The 15,565-nt window shown below is 30.7% G+C and overlaps 2 non-coding genes and 1 pseudogene across 2 annotated transcripts; all 3 read right to left on the bottom strand.

Annotated features, from left to right (window-relative positions):
* Window positions 1–3,208: 3,208 nt before the first annotated feature.
* On the bottom strand, window positions 3,209–6,702 carry LOC102660161 (uncharacterized; annotated as a pseudogene).
* Window positions 6,703–9,358: 2,656 nt separating this feature from the next.
* On the bottom strand, window positions 9,359–9,459 carry MIR10197 (microRNA MIR10197). The gene has a single exon (NR_161655.1). It is a non-coding gene; the product is annotated as a microRNA MIR10197 (primary transcript).
* A 2,203-nt stretch (window positions 9,460–11,662) lies between these two features.
* MIR2111A (microRNA MIR2111a) lies at window positions 11,663–11,770 on the bottom strand. The gene has a single exon (NR_048911.1). It is a non-coding gene; the product is annotated as a microRNA MIR2111a (primary transcript).
* Between the last annotated feature and the right edge of the window lie 3,795 nt (window positions 11,771–15,565).

Raw genomic sequence — 15,565 nt, 5'->3', positions numbered from 1 at the left:
GCTTCCAAAGTTCTTGGATTAGTAAAATACTGCATGATATACCAAAACATAACTTAATTAGTGTAAATAATAACTATAACAAATAAAATTATTAGATTTCTTTATAAATTTGTATATTATTATGTTTATTTTTTTCTAATCCAAAGAGCATAAACTACCCACTAGCAACGCGCAACTTCCATTTTAGTTACTTTAGTTCAAACCTTAGTCAGAACCTAAAGGAAAAAGAACCAGTTGAATTTTTCTTCATTAACTATCATTACCTTGTTCTAGGCATGCTCTCTTTATTTAGCTTTCCTTTTTTTTTTTCTTTTTCCGAACGTCTAGCATTTTAACTTGTGACCTAACCATCCTAACCTCTGTCAACACCACTATTTCAAATAGACCGACCATTTTTATTTTTTTATTATGTGTGGAAACTGCATGATTTATGTGTGAAGGGATTGATTTTTTCATTCTAAAATTTCAATATCAATTAAAAATTTCCACCAAATTCATTCTTAAAAAAATGACCTGTGATGATATTATACATAACATATTTATAAGATAGTAGAAAATTGCCTTTGTGGGAAATATATTTGAATAAAAATATTATCAACTATAATGAATATAGCAAACAAACAAATTTATATACCAAATTTAAATGCTAATGTAAAAGAATTTGATTATGGGCCTGTTTGGATGCACTATTGTAAAAGACCTTATAGAGAAAGACCTTATCCAAGAAGCTCTTATCTGAAAAGTTACTTTTACATAAGTTAATTTGATGTTTGGATGATAAACTCTTAAGTGCTTATTTAAATTAATATGGTGTTTGGATGAAATTGTAGAAGATCTTTTGCATAATTAAAATTACCAAAAAGGATATTATATGCTTTGACATTATTAAAACTAATAATTAAATACTTAAACATTATTATATAATTATTAAATGCCTTAAATAATTAAATATTATTGAAAATAATAAAAATTATTTTCTTCTTCTATTTCATTTATAAAAATATTTTAACTTTATCATTATATTTAAAATATTGTTATATATTTTCTAGAAATTTTGATTAAAAAAGTGTAGCATATATATATAACAAACATAACTTGCAAGGTTTGAATTTTGGACCAAAAAAGCAGCAAAGTAAAAGCAGGGTAGTCTCAACATATATATATATATATATATATATATATATATGTTTGAATTTTGGACCAAAAAAGCAGCAAAGTAAAAGCAGGGTAGTCTCAACATATATATATATATATATATAAGTATTAGGATTTCTGCATCCAAGATTTTCTTGTAGTGGTATTCAATCACTGTGTTTGGAAATGAACATTTATCACGGCTTCTCTGGAAAATATCAGCATATAATATGCATGATTCTCCTTCCTTCTTGTGGAATATTATAATATGTTGTTTGTTTGCTTGGGGTGGTGTGGAATGCAGTGGCATGGTGTGATATGACATGGAATGAAATAAAAGTACCATACCATTATTTGGATGTTCTATGATAGAATGTAATATAGATTCCATTCTATTGCTGAGAAATGTTAGAATGATAAATAATAAATCAATTGCATCTCATTCCATCTCATACCCCTTAAATTGGAAGAAAAATAGAAGTATCAGTTCAGAATTGAGATTTTTCTGGCTGTCATAATATTAAATGTCTCGGCAGTTTCTGATTTCCTGTAAAGTTGGTTAAGAGCTGCTTTTGTTTCATAATAGCTAATTGGACACAATGATCCAAACACTTTCCAATAGTCTGAAGTTTAAATATTAGTCGGATAGACTATGTTTGGTCTTTTAACAGAATCATAGGGAAAGTAGTGTCGATTTGAAACAAGCAATTGGGCACACTTCTCATTCACAGAATGCCTTTTCCTTTCTGTGCTTCTTTTGTATATACTAGAGACTAACTCAAATACTTGATTGGTGCATTTTGAAAAAATTGTGAGGCAATCCTGTATTTAAGTTAGTTCTTTCTAATAAATAAGAGTTTTAACTGTCATGCAGGATTGAACATCAAAGGAGAATGTAGGCTCATTACTTCTCAGATTGACCAAAAGCAAAACCAAAGTGGCTTTGCCAAAACATTCAGATGCACCACTTCTTTGTACTGGCTGTGGGACAAGAACTGAGTTGTCTATCAAGGAGTCAATGAAGTTCAGCTACTCTGACATAAAAATGCAGCAAATGATTTTTCAAAGGATAACTTATTAGGTGAAGGTGGATATGGTCACGTATATAAGGGTGTGCTTAAAGATGGATATGCAGAAATCCTAAGACATATATATATATATATATATATATATATATATATATATATATATATATATATATATATATATATATATATATATAAGATAGGGTAATTGGATACTCTAATTGATCCATAAAGGTTATTAAGTCCACCAATCTCCTTAATATATTCTTATACATGTACCTGTAAAAATTGGATAAAGATAATTATGGTTCCCACTTAAACAACCTAGCTTAAAAATTGGATAAAGAAACTCAGGATACCATAAAAATTTGAGATGAGATCCTAAACAATACAATATATGGCTGGAATTAGATCATCTAGCCAAACAATTTGAATACAAGAAAGGTTCATAACAAGACAACCGAAACAATGAAAGTCCAAATTGTAGTGATTGCACAAATGATTCAAAATAGCTAAGAAAATAAAAAGGAAGCATAATTGAAACCAAATATGCAGAGCAACATTAGCTTCAACCCCAAGAATGCAAGCAATATACATAAGCCGAATGATGATAAAAAATTCAACTACAGAGCTTATATCTACTTGTAATAGTGTAAGCCGGTATAATATAATTCTTTTAATTGAAAATCTAATTTAGTTGAACCAAGCTACACAACAAACAGCTTAACAATAAGACCTTACCACCTCTCCCGCTCCTTCAGAAAACAAAAAAATCCATTGAGAGAGGGTGTCCAATGCCCTCGAATATACCAATCAGAAAATTTTGCTTGGCACCAATGTAAGTAACAGTTGGATAAATGGAAGCATAGCAAATGCTAATAATGAGACACACACGCCTAGCATTAAGAATCCAAATCGATTCGAAATGGGTTTAAGTGGGATAGTATGCAAGCAATCCAATGAATTGATAAGAGAGAAAGAAAAGGAATTGAAGAAGAACCAGAAAGTTGACTCAACAACCTCTTTCATTCTCTCTTTGAAGAAGAACATAACTCATATAATGGTTCTCCATTTATGTCAAGAATCTGAGCATTCACAAGGCCAATTTGGGCCATGTTGTTTCTACAACCACAAGCACAAAAAACTTACAAAATTATAAAATAAATTAACTAATCATATTTCTCTCTCCATGTGTACACAAGAAAAAAGACCCATGAAATTGCCAATGCTATGTCCCCAATAGCATGCCTAGGCCATTCATGTGCAAGATCCTCAAGCTTCCTCTCAAAGAAGAATCTCCACACTGCAATGGAAATGTGAAGCATCACACACCCTTAGGCAAAGAAACTCTGAAAGTCTATGTCCTTAACAAAAGCAACCATCAAGAGAAGAAATCCTATTGTGAACAACAACAAGCCAGAGAAAGAATCAGAGGTGTCAATCAGAAGCTGATCATGGGGTGTTGTCCCTTGAAACTTGCTTGCGGTCTCGGATCTGTGGCCAAGCACAAAGATCTCTTTGGAGTAGAATATCATCAAAGCTCCACAAGTAAGAGCTATTGTGGAATGAAGAACACACATAAGGGTATATATAGAAGAAACCATTTATCCGAATTCACTTCAAAGGCCTTTAATTGCTTTCTTACTTTTAACTCAATGGAGCCTTTGCCCTCTAAACCAACAATGGTAGTTGAAATTCCAATCACTTCTTTCTAGTTTCTAGTATTGTATAAGAACTAAGAACGTAAAAAACAAACACCCATAACCAATTCTAATGCTAGTTTGATACACATGGTAACTCTTCTATCAGTTCTAAACTCAATCTTTGTAGTTTCAACAAATTAGAAACTGCAATTTGCCTTTGGCATATCTATCAAACAAAGCTCAAAGCCTCAGACTAAAACAGGAAAACTCACAGAACAACTTGAATCAAAGATATATTAGAGTAAGTAAGCCTTTGGAAGTTGACTCCTAGAACCAAGCCTCTGAAGTTGTGATGATATACAGAGATGAAGCAAAATAAAAACAAAAATGCATAACCATTCTGCTTTCTTTCTTTTCACAGGAACTTGATTGAGAGACATTTCACAAGCTTAATGAAACAAACAAAAGCATAACCCTAATCCATAACAATATTGAGAAGAAAAAGAAATTAATGAAGAACATGTGATGCTAACAAAGGAAGAAGAAAAAATGACGAAGGATGATCGGAAGAGATGACTAAGGATGACCGGAAGAGATGACGAAGGAGATCGGAAGCATGGGAGAAAAATTCCGAGGAAGGCACAGCATGGCAATCTAAACTTGTCATTTTGAAATTTTCTTGAGGACATTATAGTCCAAGTCTTATTTTGGGATCAGATTCCCGAAAAGGAGATTTGAGAAGCTGAGAATCTAAGCTTGAGAGGAAGATCTGCTGACAGATTTTGCTTTTGTAAAAGTTAAAAAAAAATAATAACCAAACACTCTTAAAAAATAAAAAAAAATCTTTTTTCAGTAGATAAGATAATAAAATATCTTTTGGGCCACATCCAAACGGACCCTATGACTTTAATCAAAGTCCTTCTAATTCTTAGTTCTCGATACCTCATATTTCCACGTCAAATTCTTTCTTTTTACTTAAAATAGTGAGTTTTTCTTAAGGGATGATATACAAATAGTGATATATTGTCTGAACCAAATTTAAATACTAATATGTATAAATACTAATAAAGGATGACATACTAATAGTGACTTTTCAAGGTAGAACATTCTGACCTTTATTTATTTACAGGTCATGTGCTATTGCTTTATTCATTGTTCAGAGAATAATGAGTAACGCAAGATAAATGATTCTTTGAGAGCAAAGAAATTACTTAACTGTAACCTACGATAGCATTTTCTTAGAGAAACTTTAAGTTTATTTTAAGAAAAACAATGAACAATTATAACTAATAGATTTTGAGATTGTTAAAATTTATTTCCGTAATTGCTAAACACAATATGAAGCATATATAAATTATTCGACAAATTTCAGTATGGTCACACGGGAGGTCAAGCCCAATTGGTTCCCTTGTTAGATCACTCTCTAAATAAAAGAACCGGTGTTGGAAAGTTACACTCACAGTCATAGCCAAGCCTACCTTCAGATTCTCGTAAAAACTAACCAAAAAAAGAAGAAAAAGAGAGTCCTTGAAATTATTCTTTTCTTATTGACCAAAAAGAAAACAATGACAAAAATAATAACAATTATTATTATTATTATTATTAGGAAACAAAAGAGGAAAATCATACTTACCTTGTCCTCGTCCAACTCAGCCGTGAAGCTTGAAAATCAGAGCCACACCTATGCCACCAAAAAATCAGAGCCACACCTTAATCACAAAGAATAAAAGAAGGACCTACAAATACAATAGAGGATCCAACACTCATGGAGACGGGCACATACTTTGATCTTTGATCATAGTACATTAATTTTTTTAAAAGGTTCTGATGAGTCTCCCCATTAGATGTTCTGCTATAGATTAAAGGATCATACCTAACATTACTATCTTAAAAAAAATGTTTCGTTCTTTTAAAAATACTTTTTATACTCCACGGGTAGTAATACTTATTTCATTATTCTGTCTTCCCTTTCCACGATTAATGATCATGAATAAAAAAAAATTATTAATCGGAGTTCATTCTGCTTTTTATTTTTTATTTTTATCAAAGACAAACATATACTATATTAAGAAGGCATGAAATGTGACCCAACCAAAGATACATCAAAAAGCATAAAGCAATACAAGAAGATCAAAACAAGAGCATAAAAGCTAAGTCCTTCAAACCCTCCAAAGGGGTTAAGCAAAAAGCACCAACTAGCAAAGGGGAAAATTGCAGCTGAGTTCATTCTTTTAGTATCCTTTTTTTGTATCTTCGTATTCCTTCTTAATTATAGGAAGGAAAAGGAAATACAAGCACCTTTGCTAAAGAGAAATAATTGGAAATATATTTCGAAACTAAAGGTCAAATACATTCAAATACAATTTAGAGAAGATAACATGCACCTACAAGAAGTTATTTATCACGAATAAAAAAAAAGTTAAGAATTTGTCCTAACAGTAATTTATCATCCATAAATATCCCTGAACCATGTGAATTCACAAACAGCACCCTACCCTCAAACTCAGAGAGAAAGAAATGGGGTCTCTCGAACCCTCTTTGCCGCTACATGCTGTCATACTTCCATTCATGGCCAAAGGCCACACCTTGCCCCTTCTCCACTTGGCCGGCGTCCTCCTGGGCCGCCAACCGCCCCTTTCGTCTCCCAAACACTGCAAGACACTGACGCCCCTTCGTATGCAATGGTTATTATTCGTATGCAAACACAAAATGGCCTTACAAGGGGATCCGAATTAGAGAAAGAGAAGGGTATTGTTGTAAGGTTCATTAATCTTTTTTATTGCAGCAACTCTCTAATCACGCAATCACCAAATCTCAGCCAGGTTCAATAGATACGTTATCTAACCTTGTGACCTCTCCTTTTGTAAACCGAAACAATACAAAAGAATTGAAAAGTGAAAATGCTAACCTTTCGTGACCTTGTCGCCACTGCGGATAGTTGTGAGTGAGAGTTGACAAGTACGGCTGCGAATGAGAGTGAGAGTGAGAGTGAGAGGATAGGACAAAAAAGATTAAATATATATAAAAAATACAATATGTTTTTTTTTTTATGAGAATTGATGTTAACAAATGTAAAAATAATATTGATTTTTGAAAAATTGATGTTAACAAACTTAAAATAACATCCATTTTTTTAAAAATTGGTGTTAACATCACCACTTTAACAACAGAACTTTAATATTGGTTTTTAACAAATCGATTTTAACAAATTCATGTTATTTATAAATATGTCATCGTTCTTTTGTTAATACTGGTTGTATAAAAAATCGATATTAAAGTATCGATGTTAAAAGCCTATTTCTTAGTAGTAAAGACAATTTTCGACAAATTAGATTAACTTATATGTGTAGGATATTTGTTAGAACCCAATGAGTACTTATGTTTTGAAGAATTTGTTTAGAAAGTTTGAGTATAGTTTGTTTTCAAGTAATTAGTAGTAGTAGTGTATAATACATTTTGCTTTTATATGTCAATGAAACATAAGTTGTGGAAAGTTGTGGATGATAACAATTAGTTATGAGTATATTTTGGGGTTAAAGTATATATGAATTTGTAATTTTTCTCTCTTAATCCTTCCTTTTTGATCAAAATGTTATTTTCTAATAGAACTGAGAAATGGTATCTAAATAAAGTCATCACTAGAGATAAGTTGATATTTGTTTAACCTGTTATACATTTATATTCTTAATATAATTTACTATTTTAGCTCTGCAAAGAGATTTGGAAAAGAAAATAGATAAATTAGACTCTTTCATGCGGGACCAAAGTTAGAGTATATTAGTAGATAGAGATATAAATTGGAATATTTATAAATAGAAAAAAATCCTTAACATTACATCAAAGAGTAGTTTTGGTAGACTAAGTTTCTAACATTCTCATTTTCTAAATTTTCTTCTATAATAATATTGAATTTTTTCATTTTTTTTCTTTAATTAATTAATTTAAATTCTTGTTTAATTTCTCCTCTTGTTTGATTTAATTTTCTGTCAATTTAAATTACTCTTTTTTCTCATAACCTTTTTAAATAAATTTTCTTTAACTTCTTTTACTAATCAAATATGAGTGAATAAGCAATTTAATCCCTGAGATTGTACCCATTTTGCATATTAGTCCCTAACTTAATATTAAATTCAAAATAATCTCTATCTTTGCATAAGTGTTGCAAAATAATCCTTCCGTTAAATTTTAAAGTAACGCCGTTAGTGAGATCAATTTTAGTGCCACGTGGACTATCCAACGTGGCACTAAAGGATGACGTGGCATGACACGTGGACGTGTCTCCTAAAAGATGCCACGTCATTTGATGATAACAAAACGAGTAAATAGGCAATTTAGTCCCTGACTTTGTGCCCCTATTGCATATTAGTCCCTAACTTAATGAAAAATTCAAAATAGTTCCTATCTTTTGCATAAGTATTGCAAAATAGTCCTTCCGTTAAATCTTAAAGTAACGTTATTAGTGAGGTCAATTTTAGTACCACGTCATTTGATGATGATAGAATGAGTGGCTTCTTCAAATTTGATGGTTCTGAACCAATTGAGACATATATACGGAAAAAAACCCACACACACTTGCACAAATAAAAGAACCAAAAATCCACAGCAACAACCTTATCTCTGTAGTCGTCAACACCAATGGGCGAGGTCTGCATAACCATTCTCTTTTCCTCTTTTTTTTTTCTTCAATTACCATCAATGTATCATTTCAGATTCTGATTTTTTTTTTTGTGTTTTGAATAGGAAGAGAAAATACCAGAGGAAAATAAAGTGAAAGAGAAAAAAACAAATGAAGAAGAAAAGAAAGAAGAAGAGAAAAAACTAGAGGAATCAAAAGATGACAAGGAATCCAAGGAGGAATCTGCGCCGTCAGAAATCATGCAAGACACAACCTTTGCAATGCATGGATACTTTAAGCACGATTTTTGACATCTTTTAAGTTAGGGACTATTTTGCAACAATTATGCAAAAAATAGGGACTATTTTGAATTTTTCATTAAGTTAAGGACTAATATGCAACAGGGACACAAAGTCAGGGACTAAATTGCCTATTTACTCGTTTTGTTATCATCAAATGACGTGGCATCTTTTAGGAGGCACGTCCACGTGTCATGCCATGTCATCCTTTAGTGCCACGTTGGATAGTCCACGTGGCACTAAAATTGACCTCACTAACGGCGTTACTTTAAAATTTAACGGAAGGACTATTTTGCAACACTTATGAAAAGATAAGGACTATTTTGAATTTAATATTAAATTAGGGACTAATATGCAAAATGGGTACAATCTCAGGGACTAAATTGCCTATTCACTCAATCAAATATTCATCTACCTAAGTACAAACAATGTCTTTGTGGATACGATACTCAGACTTTCGTTTTAACTTTACTACTTAGGACGAATTGGTGCACTTGTCAATCAATCAATAATGGATCAACTTGTTTGTGTTATGGTATATATATGTTTGGTTGTGATTCTGTTTACAGAGAGAAAAAGAAATATTAAACATATATATAAAAAATAAAAATCTTTAAGATCGGTTATAACCATAACCAATCTAAATAATATACTTTTTAGAACGATTTTTTCCTATAACCAATCTAAAAGGTTAACCTTTTAGACCGGTTAAAGGAAAAAGTCGTTCTAAAATGTTATCTTTTTAGAATGGTTGCAGAATAACCATTCTAAAAACTGAATATTTTAGAACGGATATAACTGACCTAAAAAAGTCATGACTCTTTATAAAGTAACTTTTTAGAAGGACCATACAACCGATTTAAAATATCATTTTTAACTGTTCTAAAAAGTATATGTTTTAGTAGTGCTAGAATGGTTCTTTCCTACAGCCTATGTAAAAGGTTAACATTTTAGATCTATTGCTGGAAAGAACTGTTCTAAAATATTATCTTCTTAGAACAATTGCAAAATAACCATTTTAAAAGCTGAACTTTTTAGAATAGATATAACTGACCTAAAAAGGTCATGACTTTTTATAACGTACCTTTTTAGACCGGTCATACAATCGATTTAAAATATCATTTTTAATCATTCTACAAAGTCATTTTTTAGTAGTTAGAATAGGTCTTTCTTAAACCTATCTAAAAGGTTAACATTTTAGATCGGTTGTAGGAAAGAATCATTCTAAAATGTTATCTTCCTAGAACGATTATAAAATAACTGTTCTAAAAGATAAACTTTTTAAAACGAATATAACCAATCTAAAACTGTTATGACTTTTTATAATGTGACATTTTAGAACGGTCGTACAACCGATCTAAAATGTCATTTTTAACCATTTTAAAATGTTTTTTTTAGTAGTGATATAACTATCTTTCTTTTAAAAAAAAAACAATAGAAGTCATCCAAGACTCAAAGATTATCTTTTAGTCTTATTTCTTGATGCTTTCATTCTCCTTCTTTTATTACTAAAAAGTAAAATCACAAAAATATAAAAAAATAGAGAACCTAATTAAAACTAAGAAAATAAAACAGATAACATCTCTTTTAATATTCTGAAATTCATTTATTTGAGGATAACATGTGTTAGAGTTTATAATAAATAATTCAAAATTTCCTGAAAATAGTAGGAAAAATTAGACAATCCAAATCATTGTCAGGAGTGAATGAGTGGAATGGAAGGTTTTGTATTTCACTCATTGTTGCTTGGTAGAGGGTGAAAACTCAATTTCGTGGTGCAAAGTAGATAACCCAAAATTTGTGGGGATATAGAGCAAAATTTGTATTTCACTGATTTGTGGGGTTATACAAACATGTGTAATTAATAGTTTAAAATGTTTTACCTTCTCATTTTTCAGTTATCAATTTTCTGCGCAATGATTGTCACCGTTGTCCTCAAGGATATTGGATCTCAGAGACAATTAGCGGGCAACATAGTAACATAGTCCTACACTTGAACAATGGAAAATGATTCTTTGGATATACCTTGTGATTGCATACACCTTTAAAGAGATACAAAAAGAGGAGAGAAAAGTGATTAATAAGATTAATAATATTGATTTGATAGAAAAAGAAAGATAACAAAAAATGAAAGGTGTTAATATTGTGTGTAAATTTTGGGTTTTGAAATATCATCACTCCTTGAACAATCAAGGAAAGCAGGATCCAACAGGCAAGAGGTTAAGATCATCATTTAACTGTTCAAAAGATATTTCCTGTATTCATTGAAAGAAGCATGGACTCTCAGAATTGTAACTCCAAACATGCATCTTGAAAGAAACACACTCTTATGTGACTTCATAATAGTACTTGGCTTATGCCATATATGATGTGCTCATTTAATTAAATGCCTGAATGTTACCTAAAGCCTCTACCCATGGTTTTAAATTGCGGTTGCGGTTAGCCAGAAAAGCTTTACATTGCAGGCAATTGCGGGAAAATACAGCTGTTGTGGCCGCAATAGCAGTAATGACTTCTCTTTCACTGCATATGGTTAATTATATCATTATTACATTTGAATTTGCTAGGAAACATTTGATAAAGTATATATGGAGCTTTGTATAATAATGTGTGTTTGGGGGATAATATGAATCTGCGCGCATAATGCATTTGTAGAAGTGCTGTTTTCTATCAGAAGGAGATAATGGAATTTCTGGTCTTCTAATGTGGGAGGGAATTTCATGTAAAATCAAATAAGAAGCTATCGAAGTGCTGCAGACAGCTTAAAGCTAGAAGTGAGGTTAAATACTCACATTCTTCACTACAGCTATGTCTAGTAGTAATTCAAGTAGCTGTCCCTAATTTCGATGTTCTGAAAGAATATAAACTTTTTCATGAATAGCATAAAAGGCAAAGCATGTTTATAGGTTAGTAAAGAAAACTTCATCAAAATGAACAAAAATGTTGTACAGTGCTGGCAAGGAAGACGTAATCTGCATCCCAAGGACTAGAAACAAAACAAAGGATATTGTCCTAAACCTCAGGATGCAGATTACCTAATCCGGACCCAGCAATCATTCTTCAAAGAAGGATTGAACCAAAAACACTAGAAACATGAACAAAGAACATTCTATAAGTCTGTAACATGTTACACTGAGGGCCATTTACCTGATTTAGCAATTTATAATGTGGTGTGATAACATTTGGGTCCACAGGAATGATGATTTTATATATATACATATAATATATATATATATATATATATATATATATATATATATATATATATATAATCTTTATTCTTATCAAAATCAATCTGACACATATCCAATCTTACTTAGGGATCTTCCTTAATTTCTGTAGAAAATGATGTTCTTATAAGAAAAAAAAATTACATCTTAGATCTTACAAGTTTGATGAAATATTAATTCTTTCAAGATTATGTTAAAACAAGGCTTGTAAGTTGTAATACCAAAATAATTCGGTGTGCTTCAAGCTAATACGTACTCTGTCATGTAAGTATCTTTTATTCTTTATCATTATGAACTCTGTATAATGAACTGAAAAAGGGAAGGAATCTCTGTCATGTAAGCTAACATGTAGTCCCACTGGCTTTAGCAGTAGCGCATTCTATTCCATTGTGGCCATTCAAAAAAGTTATTCATTGTCCCTAGCTTAATTGCATGTAAATCTTAAAGATATGTATAAATTATTTTTAATGCATTCTTTCAATTTTTTTATAAAGTTTTTTGTTAGTATCTTAACTATAACTAGGATTAAAACTCCATTAATCCAGACTTCACTCATAAGTTTTCAAAAAGTAATTTTGTTTTAATCCTATTCCCCTTTCTTTCCATTGCGTTTTGCATAAAAAAAAAGACTAAAATAGATTATGATTTTACTCATAAAATGATGACTTTGCCAAAGTCATTTTTTTAGTAACCATATTATTAGTGTGAATTATTTGCTAATTTTACTGATTATTAGTGTCCGTTAAAGAATTTGACCAATCACCATGGCATTTTCATTTATAAGGTTCAAATATCAAATGAGATATTGCTTAAAGAATTTAAGTTTAATTCTACTTAGACCAACGACTTGTTAATGTTATTTAAATTTTATTTCATGCTATTTTTTAATATCCTCCTCCAAAAAAAAAATATAGTAAATGATATTTCATTAAATCAAAAACTAAGATGAAGAGACTACGTACAAATTGAAAGATTTAATGATCAATGCTTACAATTTCAAGATTTAGAGTGAGGAATCGGAATTTAACCCGTGACCATCAAGTAAAAATGATGGCTTCATTACGCAATGTAGATTTTAAGTAGATAAATCGACATTTTAAAATCTGTATTGTACTCATTTAATTTCATGCTTTCAAATTCTGAACTTATGTAAGAAAATTTGAAGGTAAAATAGAACAATAATTGAATAAAGGATCTTATTTATCAGTACTTTTAGGGTACTAATTAAAAAATTATTAAAAATCATGTGAGAATACATTTTAAAATCATAAGGAAACATTTTTTTATTTTAATAAAACAAGTTCTTTTTTATTTCTTAACGGGTATTCTAAAAGTACTTATTAGTATTTGTCTTACAAAATATTGTGTAATATATATATAAGATTCTAAGTCAGCTGTCAGTACCCCTTGTCCATTGGTATAAATGATAAAAAGATAGCTTATGCTTCTGTAATGCTATCATAAAAGGCCTACGTTGTCTTTATCATATATATATATATATATATATATATATAAAGATGGAGTTGCATCATGACCAAATTTCCATTAATATATTAATGTGGCATGTTATTATCAGCTGTAGAATTACCCAGTACGTAGATCTTGTAGATCGTGTCCTGTACTTAATTAAGGACCATAAGAATGTTATTCTTGAGGTTGATTTGAATTGAAAGGCATAGAATTAAGAATCCCAGATTGATAAGAATAAATGAGCCTGTGATGATGTCTGAGCATAAAACATGTTGATGTACCCTAGTTGAGGACCATTTTCTGCCAATAACCGATTTCCATAAAAAAGAAAGAAAATTCTCGAGCTTGCTGCCCTTACTTTTTTTTTTCTTTTATATATATAGACAAAATAATGAATATTAAAAAGTACAAGGGACACTCATTCTTATACCACAGTGCTTCTTTCCGGTTGAAGAGTAGAATACAAGAATGTGTTATATGCAGTGTAAGGCATGCATGATCATAAGTGAATTGAGATTTCAACTCTTAATTTTTATGCATTTTAAAGCTATGTTTGCATTGATATAATGCAAATAAATAAAATGGAATGAGACTTGTGGTTCTGTTGTTAAGATAGCAAAAAATAGGATAAATAATTAAGTGGATCCTTCCATTCTATTCTATCTTAACTCTTATTTTTCCTCATCTCTAATATATAGGATTTGTGATAGAAATAATAACGATCAATATGAGCAATCAATAATTAGATAATTAGAAACACTTCATTTAATACATATGAATGTGTTTCCATAGACTTTGTGATTAATACCAATGCTTATATAACATGGGAATTAATTGAATTACCTCTTGGATGCAAAATAATAGGATGTAAATGGACCTTTAAAAAGAAACTAAAGCCTGATGAAACGATAAGCCAGTTTAAGGCTATGCTGGTAATAAAGAATTTAGGCAGAGAGAACATAGATTTCTTTGACACATTTTCACCCTTATCTAGACATCTATTTGTGTGTTGTTATCGCCGGTTGTTGTGCATGATATGGTTGTGCATGAAATATATGGATCAACCATGTGATTTAATTTGTTGTCTCTAGCCATGAAAATAAAGTATGTAAATTGAATAAATCTTTGTATGACTTAAAACAAGTACACAAGCAGTGGCATGAAAGGTTGGATAATCTAGTTGTCTCACGCAGATTTATAGCCCTAATGAAAGTTTGGATCAATCTCATTATATTGAGAAGATTTTAAAGAAACATAGTTAATTACTTGGATTGTAAACTAACATGTAACACCAATGATCATAATGTTAAGTTGTGCGAGAACACTGGTGGCAATGCTAATCAATCTGAGTATGCAAGCATCATTGCAAGCCTAAAGAATTAGAGTCATTATTATAATGGTAAGACGTGACAAATACATCGAAAGCATAGCTAAAGAGTCTCTCCATTAGGGGTAGAAGGATTGATCAAGTGAGGTCTAAATAAAATTTGGCTAACCCTTTGATGAAAGGTTAGCAAGAGAGAAAATTTTCAAAACATTAAAAGAAACGAGACTAGTGCTCATAAAGGATAACCAAACCTATAAACTGAGATATCAAAATATAGATTCAAAGGGTAATAGGTTCAAAAGAGATGTGATAAACGTGCTATGAGTAAATAATTTAAGTCTCATTCATAATATGCTTAGAGCAAGATATCTAGTAGTGTTGAAAGGTTGAATCAATGATTGATTCTTAATGAGTTTTATGCTCTATATGAAATGTAGTACTTAGCTACTGAAATACTTTCATAGACTCACCTACGTGATTGTGGAAGTGGAGCCACTTCCTATAGAATTTAGGGCATAATTAAAGCATTCATTATATTGTTATATATGTGTGGTCATAATGCATGCACGCGCGTGCTTTTATATTACACCTAAAAGATTATGTATGTCATGTTGTTAGAGATAGATTTAATGATTATAAGTTGTTAAGAGTCTCACATCGGATGATTCATAAACATGATAAGTGCTTATATAGCTGGATAGGCCATTTTCTTATGAACTGATTTTTAAGGGAACTTTTTGAATGTTTTTGCTGCACTATAAATTTAATATGGTATCAGAACCATATTTTACCTCATAAACATAATAAATGCTTATATAGCTG

The sequence above is a fragment of the Glycine max genome, chromosome 1, assembly GCF_000004515.6.
Source record: "Glycine max cultivar Williams 82 chromosome 1, Glycine_max_v4.0, whole genome shotgun sequence".
NCBI classification, from domain to species: Eukaryota; Viridiplantae; Streptophyta; class Magnoliopsida; order Fabales; family Fabaceae; genus Glycine; species Glycine max.
The sequence above is the reverse complement of the archived record's forward strand: the minus strand, read 5'-3'. Positions and strand labels throughout refer to the sequence as shown.